This window comes from Lissotriton vulgaris, chromosome 5 (assembly GCF_964263255.1).
Source record: "Lissotriton vulgaris chromosome 5, aLisVul1.2, whole genome shotgun sequence".
NCBI lineage: Eukaryota > Metazoa > Chordata > Amphibia > Caudata > Salamandridae > Lissotriton > Lissotriton vulgaris.
In genome coordinates this window covers 1,932,767,912-1,932,780,973 of record NC_141693.1, presented here as the reverse complement: position 1 = coordinate 1,932,780,973, position 13,062 = coordinate 1,932,767,912, and positions in this window count along the sequence as shown.

Here is a 13,062-nt window from a genome sequence, read left to right as displayed (position 1 = left end):
GATCCAATTGATATGTTCGTATTGTTTGGTAACAATAGGGAAATACGGAGTCTGCAGGTCAAAAACGTCACAAAGCTTGAGTTGCTAGGATACTGGAACACACATCAGAATGTTCGTTGTCTCAAGGCACTTAGCGTATACAACGCATGCGCTAAAAAGCGTGCACTTGCTTGCCTCAATATGATCAGCGCGATGACTCTTGCGCATGCGCCATGACTACTTCAGCGTGAACAGCGTAATGACGACACGCGCAATGACAGGAGAAATGCGCGAGGCAAGCTTAAAGAAATTTTGAAAAAGTAGGAATAATTGAAGGAAAGTCTCACCGTTCAACGTAAAAGAACGGGAATTTCACCACAGAGGATCTCTTTGGTAAAGCTGATAGGCGACAGCAGTCGTTGTTAAAATAAACGCCAGCAAGAAGCAACGGACATCATGATCTGCAACAAGCAGTGCTCCAGGCTTGGAAAATTCAGAAGGTTCGTTAACCCGATCGTCGCGAGTGAAGTGTGCTCTGCGCACAAGGAAGAGGAGTCGAGGTAAATCTTGGTAAAAGATTTATTCAAAGAAGTAAGTAGGTACATCCATCAAGCCCGGGCCAACCAATACATCTGGAACCCCAGAACACTCTTCACTCCGAGTGTTCTGAGTTCCAGATGGAACGGAGGACACCACACAAGGCTTGCGCCAAAGTCAGTCAAAGACCACCACTCTAAGTCAGGGCAATGGAGTTACACGCCAAGATAACCCCTGCTCACCCCCTTGGTAACGTGACACGAGCAGTAAAGCTAAACTCGGAGGCTATGTAGGTTAAGTGTTTGCGCTCGCACCCAGCAACAACACCCAAGGCCCACCACAAAGTAAACTCCACACAAGGTTATATATAAAAATAGCCTTTGTATTATACCAAAACACATTAGATAAAAACACACACTTTACAATGTGCCAACAGGCACGGGCAGAATTTACAGGGGATATGTACAGGACAGGGCCACCTGGACCACTGTCAGGAATATGCACTTGTAGATTTTAGAATACTTGTAGAAATTAGCACTTAGAACATAGAATATAAAATTACTGTAGCACAAAGTAGAGAATAGAGCACACAACCAGTAACTACTGGTAACAGGTAAGTACCACCTACGCAACCCTAACCACCTTAGGAAAAGGTCACGCAGGGAACCAGGACCTCACTAGCAACACCTGTACTAGGAGAAAAACAACCACCTAAGTATCACCATACATTTAGGGGTATAGGCATAGGAACATTACACATGATGCATCCCAACATTCAGAGGTGTAGGAGAAAAACACATGAGGCAGAAATATACCTTCAGCTGTGCAGCAAGGAACAACTGCACAGAAATCACATTAGGCCACAACCAGTGACTGTCCCAAATGTCAGGGGCCTAAATGTAGCAGCTGCCCACTAAGTGGTGGGCAGCTGTGGAGACACTGGGGCCAACGCTGGAGCCTTGTGGCCCTAAACAAATAGAATGTCCCCTCTGAGCCTCTCTGGGCTCGAGCAAATGTGGCACCCAAGAGCCTCTCAGGGCTCGTAAACAATGTGCCCTGTTTGAGCCTCGCAGGCTCTGCAGAAATAACTGCCCTCTGGAGCCCCTCTTGGACTCGAAATAGCCACAATGTCCCCAAAACTGAAATTAAAAGGGGGAGCGGCCCTCTGCCAACCGGGACCGTTCCACTTAGCCAACGAAATGCCCGCGACGTTGGGGGGAGCCTCGTGGGCTCCAAACGAATGCTGCTGTGCGTTGGGGCCACGGGGCTCTGCATGCGAACTGCCCCCTTTGTGTGCAGGGGGGGGAACACCAGCCTCGGGTCCCAACAAACCCCCCAACCTCTGGAGACCGAGCCCCACTCACCGGGCTCTCTAGTGAACGTCTCCGCTCTCTCTCTCTCCTCTGTCGGGCGACTTCTGCTGCGGGGCTCTGCTTCCTCGCTCCTTCGGTCTCCTCTTGCTGGCGGCAGAGACAGAGGCTGGGAGTCTCCTCACGCGGCACCACCGGGCTTCTTCCGGCAACACAGGCGCCTCACCATGCTCCAGAACGGACTTCCCCCTTCCGCAGCAGCCGCGATGTGATTGGGCGGCCCAGCCAACTTCTGGTCGGCCCGCCCACAACCAGGCAAGGTCGCCTGACTTCCTGGACGGGCCCGCAATGGCTTCCTGGTAGTACTTCAAGCAATCGGGGGCCGGCGGGAAAGAGGTACCGGCCCTCGAGGTACTATTTCGATCTCGGGCCGTCGGCGGTGATAATTTCAGGGTAATCCGGGGTAGGCTCCCGGCCTGGTATCACGGTCCCTGGCGGGGTGGGCACCCGCTAGGGCAATCATGCGGGCACAGCAGATGTGCGAGGTGGGCACTCGCAAAGTTCAGCCAGCAAAGAACACGCAGCACTCGGTGCCCAGCCCAGTGCTCCTAGGACACGGAGAAGCGCAACTTTAGGCACAAAAGAACCCTTCCCCTGGATGCAAAATAAAGCGCTTCCAAGCGCTAGGAGAAAGTTCAAAGTAAAGCGCTTTTCAGGCGCTATAGGCCAAAAATGTCCCCAGAAAGTCTTTGAGGAGGTGGGGGGGGGGCAAGGCTGAGCCCAGAGCCAGCTCACAGGGTCCTCCTAGGCAGGGAGGCAATCCCCAGTGGCGGTCCTCCTGACGCCCAGCAGCAGCCCCCCTCAGGAAAAGGATCCACGAAGAGAACAGATTGTAAGGGGACACATCCCCTTTTTATACACAGCATTCCTTTGTCTGGCTTCAGGGTGAGGGGATAAACCCGTCGCAGCTGGTTTGTGAGCACTCTTGATGTGCTCAGCCCCTCACTATATTCACTGGCAGGGCTAGGGACATTAGACGCACCACAGGGGGCGGAGCCAGCATTGTGTGGGGAAAGCCTAGCCCTATTCAGGACCCAGGTGCACCCCTCCCTCACATCAGCATGCTAATCTCTCCATTCACCACCGGGGTAGACCCATCCAGACTCCTGGAGCCAGGGTCACCAGCCAGCTCCAGCCAATCACGTGCCAGCACACTCACTGTGCACGCACACCCATGTCTAGAAGTGGCACTTCCACACTAGACACAAACACGATGCGCACATCATTGCGCAGCATTCAATCAGACGAGTTCGCACATACCAAACTCGGGCCTGCACACCTCACACATCAGGAACTACCAGGGACACAGACATTCCCCATGCATTCCTATGGGAGGGCAGGCCAATGTCACCACACGCACTCAGAGTGCGCACGCACTTTCCACTGGGACACAGTGAAAGTGCGCAGAAAACAAAAATCACCATCACCAATTCACATTCAAAAAGCAAAAAGTTTAGGGGTGAACCTGCCAGAAGGGCCAAATCCAACACTGCCCCAGAGAATTCTTACTGGATCAGGGCCACTGGAAGATAAGGTATTTATTTTTTCTTTGAGTAGAGTACTCCGCTAAGGATGCTCTCTTCATTACAACAGAGTGTGCATTTCTCAAAAATGAGGAATGGTTACTGACGCACAATTCCGTAACCATTTTTCGCATTCAACTGCGCAAAGGAGATAGCTTTCAGAGGTACATTCTTTGGAACGCATCTATCGTTTTGTATCTGCTTTCCAGTTGCCTCTCTTCCCGGCATTCTCTGAGGACTTACATTCAGACGCAAATTTCAGTGGGCACTGCAGTTTATATTTTAACTTCACTTTTTCAAGGCATAAACTTATTTCCTTAAGCTTGTGGATGTAGCGCCTTATTTGGATTTTACACTTTTGTGGTTTATATAAAAATATATATATATGTATATTAAATATTTTTGGGAGAATATTTTAATATTATCCTTTCGACCCTAATCTACCATGGCAAGCCAAAACTTTGCTATTCAGCCTCCACAAGCATTTTGACCAAATCTATGTATGAAATGGAGTGAGTGGAAGTCTTACCTTTTGAACTTTTTAGACACAATTGACAAAGATGGAAAATTAAACCGAAAGGAAAATGAAACTTTTTCTACGTTCTGTGGGGCCAGAAGTGTTAAACGTTTTGGAACAAATGAAAAAACGTGCTGGGAGCAGGGATTCAAATGTTTTTTTTAAATGTTTTACTTGATTTTGATAACCACTTTGCTCCCAAAAAGTGTGCTTTGGTATTGAGAGGTTTAAATTCTTTCAAAGAAAACAGAAACCAGAAAGACCATAGATGAATATGAATTAGCTGAAGATTGCAAATTTGATCATCTGTATGAGCAATTTATACGAGATCAAATTGTCATGCATGCTTGCGATCAAGCAATCCAAGAGAGATTGTGGCTCAATGGTAATGCCGCTTTAGAGGATATTTTGGAAATCATAAGGAAAGCAGTTTTCCAGCTGTAGTGTCAAGGCTTTAAAGGCAGAAAACAAGGCGTTCAGTGATGAAGTAATTGGAAAGGAAAAAAAACTGAATTATAACAAACTTAAGATAGTTTTAGGATACAAGAAATTAATTAAAAAAACAGCAGGGTAAATTATATGACAACAACAAAAAATTATGGTTTCAGATGTTACCGATGCGACAATGCTTCACATTTAGCTTCAAGTAAGTTTTGCCCTGTACTTAAACAGAGATGTTCAGCATGCGGTATGTATGGGTATTTTGCAAAAGTTTGCAGGAAAAAGAAGGATTATAAAGTCAAGTGTGTAGATGAGGGTACACCCAGTGAAGTGGATGATATGGTCAGAAGAATTATGCATTGTGACATTAACAGCAAAGTTCAACAAGAGTCTTTTGCTTTGAATATTAATGATAATCTTATTGGTGACAAAAGAAAACCTGTGTGCATGATAAACATTGGTGGAGTGAATGTGCAGATGTACGCGGACTCAGGTTCGCCATTTAGCATAGTTAATGAAGAATTGTGGAATTCAAAGTTTGTAGGAGAGTTGTGCAGCAAGGTACAAAAACCTGATATTAATCCTGAAGGATTTTCTGGTGAAAAACATGGATCTAGGAGCTTACTTTTCAGATTTAAGAATAGAGAGTCTACTGGTAAATAAATATATTGCAAAAAAGGGCCCCTCAGTTTTGGGTTAGAGAGATCATGATCTGCATATAATTCTTAATCTCAACAATCCTGAACCTGTATTGGTTATTGATGAAGGTGAAAATGAAGGAGTAGAAATGCTCAAGAAATTCCCACAGGTTTTCAGTGGAAAAATTGGGATGGATTTTGTCCAAAAAAGCACAAAGTAAGAAATATTCCTTTACTTCTCAGGGAAGAAGTGGAGAAATAACTAGTAAAATTGGATGAGGTAGATGTTATAGAGCACATTGAATCTTCGGAATGGATTTCTCTGGTTGTTATTGCAAGACGTAGCAATGATAAAATCAGGATTTGCATTGAATTGCGCCATATCAATAACAATATTGTAGTGGATAAATCCCCTTTGCCTAAAATATCAGAAATGCTTACCTTGGTGAAAGGTGCTAATTGGTTCTCTCTTAAGAATCAAAAGAGGGAGGACGAAGTTAAAGTTTCATTCAACTTTCCTTAAATTAATATGTACAATCATAAGTAGTGGAAGAGTTGTGTTGAGATGGGGGAGGCAACATCAAAATTGTTGTGAGACCCTCAACAGCGTTATTCCGCCAAAGACATGTCTCCCATTGGTGTACTTAGCCACAGATCGTTATATCATTGGGGGTTTTTCCTCCACCAGGAGGGATTGTCTCTTGAATCTGAGACCATAATGGATCCACCATGTGAGGAAAAAAAGTTTTAAAATACCTCCTACCTTTAGAAAGGACACATTTTATTAGGAAGATCAAAGGTAGTGGTATGATAAAAAATGTGTGATGTGAAAAGAGGTATCAGGTGTCTCTCACATTTATCTCTGGAAGAACTAGGTCAACATGTTTCAGCCAACTTTGCGCCCTATAGGTCAATGGCTTTCGGCAGGACCGAAAGTTTGTTTTATAGGATCCTTTTATGAAGTAAGATTAAATCAAATCAAATGGGGCACTTTCCCTCCAACTATTGAAGTTTTTTTCTTCTGTTTTGTTCACTTCTCTAATTTTATATTCCACTATACTAACTCAACACTAATCCTTATGGGTTCCAGAGTAGTGTGCTACTCACCAAAAAAAGCACTTCATACCCCATCACGGGTAGCAAGCGACATATAAATACAAACCTCTTTCCCTCTTCTATCCTGCTGCTACCCTTTTCTATCCAAAAAACTGAATAACATATCCACCACTTAATATTTTATACTTAACACTTAATACTTAACACTTAATACTTCATATTTCACTACACTAATTTTCAACACTAATCCTTTATGGGTTCTGGTGTAGCGTACTATTCACCAGAAAAGCGCGTCAACACCCCTTCAGGGGTAACCAGCGCTATATGAATGCAAACCTTTCTCCCCCCCTTATATCCCTCCGTTATCCTTCTCACTCCAAATAACTGACTAATACTTGCAGAAAAAGCACTTCGACGCCTCGTCAGGGTTAGTAAGCGCTATATAAATGCAATTACAATACAATATGGGACTCTTTGTCATGTCCTAGAAGGAGGCAAAAAGACACTGAGAACAATATTTCATGTATTAGAATCTAGTACTATTTTTGTCCCATATTTCTAATAATGCATGCACCACTGAGATTTCTATAAAAAGTGTATTTTTGCTCCATTAAATGCGAACATCTTTAACCATTTTGGGGATGTTTATTCTATGTGAGCAAATGTAATAATTGCTCATGTATTCCATACTAGGATGGATCTTAATTTGGAGGGGCTCTATTATCAAAGCCACCTCTATGCAAATTTTGGACAGCTTGACAGCTTATGCTGTGTAGATCTCGCTGTATTTTGAAATGATATGTAAACATAGACATTGCTTTGAAAATGAACAGTAATGGTAAAGAAATCTGTGACCTGCAATATTACGTACGTTGTTTTTAAGGGAGTGAAGCAGTCAAAAATGTCAAATTAGTGCCCCTTAAGAAACTATTAAAAAACTGTCTTATATGGCTTCTACGGCATACCTTAGTTTCTGTTTTAGGAGGTCTTCATAGGTCTGGACAGAGGCACTGTATTACTATTCCTTTCATTAGAAAGTTAGAAAGGAGAAGCTATTAAAAATGGAGATTGGAGGGTTATAAATAGGTAAAGGAGTGAAAGGGGTTTAAAAATGAGTCCATCTATTTTGGAGACGTTTAGTGAGTCCCCATAGAATGGTAGTTTCCCCTTTACCCCAGTCCTTCAGTGTGCAAATAACACATCCTTTGCACCCTGTACCTTAAAGCAAGTGGGGGGAGCTGCCAGCTTTTATAGCAGTGTTCGTTGCCAGGCATTCCCAATCGGTAAAACAGGAAGATGGGAGTGGTTTTTTAATCATGACCCCGGGGAACGTAGTGTCGTTCTGTCATGCCCCCGGGGGGCTTAGTATGACGTTATCTGATCTTGAAACAGATGTTGATGTTTGCTGTTGTCACTGGGGCATCTAGAATAGCAACTACCTCATGTACTATTCAAAAGTCATTAAAATTTTAATTTTGTCTTAGGATGTAAGCCCAGAAGTAGCTACAGCTTGTCTCGGTTCGAGACTGCGCATGTGCGCAATTTTGAGTTGAGACCTAAAAAAAAGGCAGCTGAGCAAGCAGAGGAGGGCAGGCAAGCAGACATGGGTTGGCTGGGGCACAAGGAAACATAGTCATATCCACCCCATTAACTGTGGGCAAAAGCCTTGCAAGACCTGGAACATATGTTCCCATCCAAGTGTGTCAAACAGACCGCCTCAGGGACTCAGGGGTGTCTTTATAATTTGCAGGCACTTGGGGCAAGGCAGTTTCCTCTAGAAATCTTTGAAGCTGCTCATCTGGAGGTGACTCATCACCCTTAAATAGGGCGCCATAGTTTGTGCGGAAGGAGGAACTGATCTCACTTGAGGAGGCAACTACTACACAAGTGTGGCATTTATGGCTTTCATGGGGACTCTAGATTGTTGCAGGTGGATAAGCGACACCGTCTGCCAGGTTTAACAGCTTTGTCATACATTTTGGCTGTGTATGTGGACAGCCCAGATATCTCATGCGTTCCACTAATTACCAGTGTCTCACCCATGCGGTCAGAGCTTTGTGTTGCTGATGGCAGAGGCGTGTGTACCCAGGGGTGGGACCATCTCGCTAGGATCTGTTAGCATGTATTTCCCTTATGTTCCAGGTCAAGAAAAATATTTTCCCTATTACAACATATTTCTGTGCACGTACGGGGGGGATGGCATGGTGATAGTAAGTGCTGGTGTGCTATTTGGAGCCCTACTTGCTGCATAGGGATGTAGCATAAGCGTCAGTAACACTTGCGTCCCTTCCCACGGGGAGGGGTCAACCGGGCATTCCCTGGGAGATCAACACAGTCAAAGGAGACAGTCCATGAATTGCAGATGGGATCTTGTTTCGCTGCCTCAGTCAGTGGGGAGGCTGTTATGGCTTTCACAGGCCTTTCTCAAGTTGGGGGCTGCACTCGCTGCTCATTTGGGGTCCTGTTCGCTCTCGTCTGGGTCGCCGTCGCCGTCGAGACAGGGCTGTCTGGCTGGGTTTGATGTTGGGCAGGCTTCTCTTGGTTTTGATACTAACCATGACCAGGCCTCAGTAAGATCCGTACAAAAGTGTGTATGGTCATCTGCAATCACTAGTAGACCTGGAAGAATAGAGTATATGTAAGGCTCAGATGTCGAAAGGACTTTTTCACTCTCAGTACCAGAGTGAAGTCTGGGGGAGTAAGAAGACCACCAGATCAGTTGTTTTGCATTATGCAGGCCCGATCACAATAGTTCAGTATCCCTGTGACTATTGGTCTGGAGTGGGGGTGGGAGGGGAGAGGGACTCATGCAGAGGGTACATTCCCTGGCATGGAATTTTGCAAAGCCTATTTTCTTTAAAAGCAGTGGAGTCAGGGCCCTCCGTGTCTTCTGGTAGGCCAATGATGTGTGTAGGAAGCTGGCTCTCTATAAAGTGCACTAAAAAGAAGTACACTGTAAAGAGAATCCAGTGGATCCCCAATTTTTTTACAGAGACTAAAGTAGATAGTACTAAATACCTATTTGTGGTAGTGCGGGTGAGCAGTTAGGCTTATCAGAGAGTAGTGCTAAGCATTTATTGGACTCACATAAACAATAAATGAGACACACTCAAAGAATAAGTCCAATATCAAATTAGAAAAATAACACTTCAGTTTATATATGCTGGAAAACCAAGAACTCAGTGCCATATTATCAAGAAAGGGCGATACATTATCGCCGCTTTTATCGGCAGGAAACTGCCGCTAAAGCGGCAATAATGGGCTTAATAATATGCCCTTGTAAATTCCCATAAAAGCCCAGGTTCTGGTGTTAACCTGGGCGTCTATGGGAATTCACAAGGGCATATTATCAAGCCCTTTATCGCCGATTTATCGGCAGTTTCCTTGTGCCTGTCATGTTGTGTTGTGAAACGCACAACATGCATTTTTGACATCGCGGCAGACGCAGCACCATCGGCCGCAATGTTACAAATGCGGGATGCACCCGCCACTGTGGCGGGTGCATCCTAATTCGGGGCACGGTACCTCAGCCCTTGTGAGGGACAGTCCCTGCCCCAGACAGGATGGCAGACAGACTTTGTCCGTCCGCCATCCTAATCGACCCCCTAGTGTTTCGCAGGGATGTGTGCCATGTCGACTCTTCACTTTTCTCTGCACCAATACACGAAGGCTGCAATGGAAGTCTGCATGAGCTTGGTGAGGGGTCTATTAGGGTTGCACAATTCATGCTGCAGCCCTTGGGGACCCTCTTTAATCCCAATACCTTAGTTAACAGGGGTACCATTTACTAGGTACTTATATGGAGCCTAAAGGGGTGCCGATTGTGGAACAAAGGTACAGTTTTGGGAAAGAACGCTGGTGCTGGAGACCTGGTGAGCAGAAACTCAGCACATTTTCAGTCAAATTTGCTTCAGATGCCAGGCAAAAAGTGGGGGTAACCATGTCACAAAAGGCACTTTCCTACAATGCACAAGATATTTTTGTGGCCATGGCCCTCTTTGTCATCCACTCTAGTCTCCCTGTAAGAATACGCACTACAACAAGTCTGTTATTTGAGACGTGCTAGTAGTAAACAAGGTAAGTTTATTAATAGCTGTTTCAGTTGAATAAATCTCTCTCTCTCAGTTTACACTGATATTTATATAGGAGGCCTAAACCCAGGATCAACTTGTCTATTTTGATCCTCTGGGCAGATCTTGTATCACTGATCATCCCCAGTATGAGGTCTAGGTTATCCGGATTGCTTGCTGTTGATCCAGTTGATTGCAAGGATGGGGGAATGGAGGACTCTCTCTAGTCCCATGATTTCCTCCAGAGTTCCCCTATGTGAACAGGAGACCCCTGTGGCACGGTTGTGGCCCATTACAGATTCCCAGCTTGACAATGCTAAAACATCCGGACCTTGACCTGTTAAAGAGGCCATGAGAGGGGTGATGAGTTACAGGTAAGCGGTCGCACTCCAGGTTCTTGGTGACCACCGTGGATTGTCTGGTTCAGAGTAACAAGTTACATACCTCCAGTAGAGCTTTTTCTGGAAGAGACTCTATCTAAACACAGATTCCTCACCTTAGAATATTGCCCAGGCTTCAGACTGGATCCAGAAAATCTTGAGCAATTCTTCTGCGCCCCAGTAGATGATGTGGATTAACTTACACACCTTTAGTAATGCTTTTTCTGGTAGAGGCTTGACTGTATCTAGAAAATCTTGAGCAGTTCCTCTGCTTCCCGGTAGATGGCATCAATCTGCTCTATGCCGGCTTTGTCCGCATCTGAAGTAATGTTGCGGTGACCATAAAAGCCCCACCTCAGCGTGCGGACATCCGTTTCTTTTAGGAGTATTTCAAGGCCAAAATCTTGGAGAGACATAAAAAAAAGTGAGAGACCAGTGTGCCGATTCTATTGGAATCTGTTGGGAGCAGAGTCTATTTCGCAGAGCGGGAAAGACTGGAGGGTTGGTGAAGAAACTGCAGGCATATTGCCTAATTATGATGTAAGTCCAGGTGGTGCTGGGGTAGTGCCTCTACGCGGAGTTACACAGAGTTGGAAAAAGACTCAGTGGAACTCCACTCCGCTCCCTCCCCAAATTAATTATAATTTTTTTTAAAAAGGCTCCTCCCTGCTGTCGCTCCATCCCCAACAGACAAGGACGGTGAGGACCAGGAAGGAGAGCTGCCATGGCGAGGGGGAGGGAGCGACAGCAGGTAAGTGGCTTTTTAAAAAATTATAATTAATAAGGGAGGGTGGAGGGACCGGCTAACTCCGCTCCGCCACGATGTCGGAGTTTTGCCTAAACTCCGCATTCGCAATGGAGTGCGGAGTAGGCAAAACTCCATAAAGTCCGCCAGTAGAGCGGAGTTACCCGCCCGGGGTTATTATGATGTTGGGATGGATCACCACCGACAGGTCGTCGGTGGTGGCCCGTCCGACATCTGAGGTAGCGGTCCGACCACTGGATTAAGATACCGGCGGTTGGAGCACATTGGGTAGGGGGAAAAACGCTGTCTCCGACTGGCTCAAGGAGCCCTTCGGGCGGCGATTGGAGCCTAATCCCTACAATTGAGGCAGTGCCTTCTAAGGCACCGCCATTGGGATTGGGATATCAGTTTCCTACAGCCTTTTCATGCCAGTCCAACCGCCATGAAAAGGTTGTCAGAAAGTGGCTTTAAGGGCCCCTGTCAGGCATGTGCTTGTGCGATGTAGCCCAGGTACACATGTGGTGCCCCTCCAAACATCCATGTACTGTGTGTCAGGCACCACTTGGAGCTGGGCACAGGGTGCATGGATGTTTAAAACATGCCTTTTTCTACTGCGGCCTGTGCTGCAGCCTTTTTGCAGGCCAGAGCACATGCTGCAATAGAAAATGGCATGTTTCTGACCACCTACATGGCGGTCGAATGATAATTTGGCGGCTGGGGCTGCCTACTACTTGTCAGGTGGTCTCCATCCAAATCGATAGCGGTCAGATGCTCGTCCAACCGCCATCCTAATGAGGGTCATAGTCTGTACCAGAAAAATCGCAACCGAATGCAAGTCACCTATTCTTCTGATAGCGTCTTTATAACCTCAACTGTGGTTTGCGGAGGGATATCTGTATAGAGAGACTCAATGTCTAGGGTTACCAGACACTGAGTCTCCCCCACAAATGCCATACCCTCTACCATACCAATAATATGTGGCGAATCCCTCACATATGATTTCAACTTCAGTACCAATGGATTCAAGAAAAAATCAATATCATTTCATTGAGATAAAAAACAGGATCGGCGATTTTAACCGCGCAAAGATGGCGGCGATTAATGCCTTGTAAGTGATGGAGCAAGGATTCGCACAAGAAGCGATTTGCTTGAGTTCATGAACCTCGAATAACCCTAATTATGTAATCAACATGTTTGTCTTACTAATTTGCCCCTTTTTCATCATTATTGGGTATCCGAGTGAAGTTTGCGTATGTGTTTTACTAATCTTAATACGCTTGCATCTAAGATGGCTGCTGCTACGCGGGAATTTCGTCTGCGCATGCGTCTGTCATACCCACGTGACATGACGCACTCGCAGCTTTGAAGGGAATCTGTTGCTTCTGCGCACTAGAGCTAATATGGCTGCACTGCTGCTTTTGCAAAGCTGTTCGTTCTGCCTAATCCTAATGCTATAGTTTATTATAAAGTAATGGGTATAGTGTAGAAATTCATGGTATACAGTGTATTCATTTATTCTCTGTTCTAAAACTGTTTCTTTTCCATTTCATGTTACACTTTGAAAACTGGCCTGTCTTGTAACGCTGTACTCCATCTTTGTTGAAACTGAGGCTGCGCGAAATTCTCAAGTCTCTGGAACAGTGACCTTTGGACTATAGCCAAGGAGTTGACTGACTGAAAAGATGCTCCTGGGAACCTGCCCCTACAAACTCAAAATTATACAATGTATTTGTCAATAGAACATCCATTGTTAGGTGAAAAGAAGACATCATGTGAACTTGAATTTGATGGGCGTGAACGTAAATT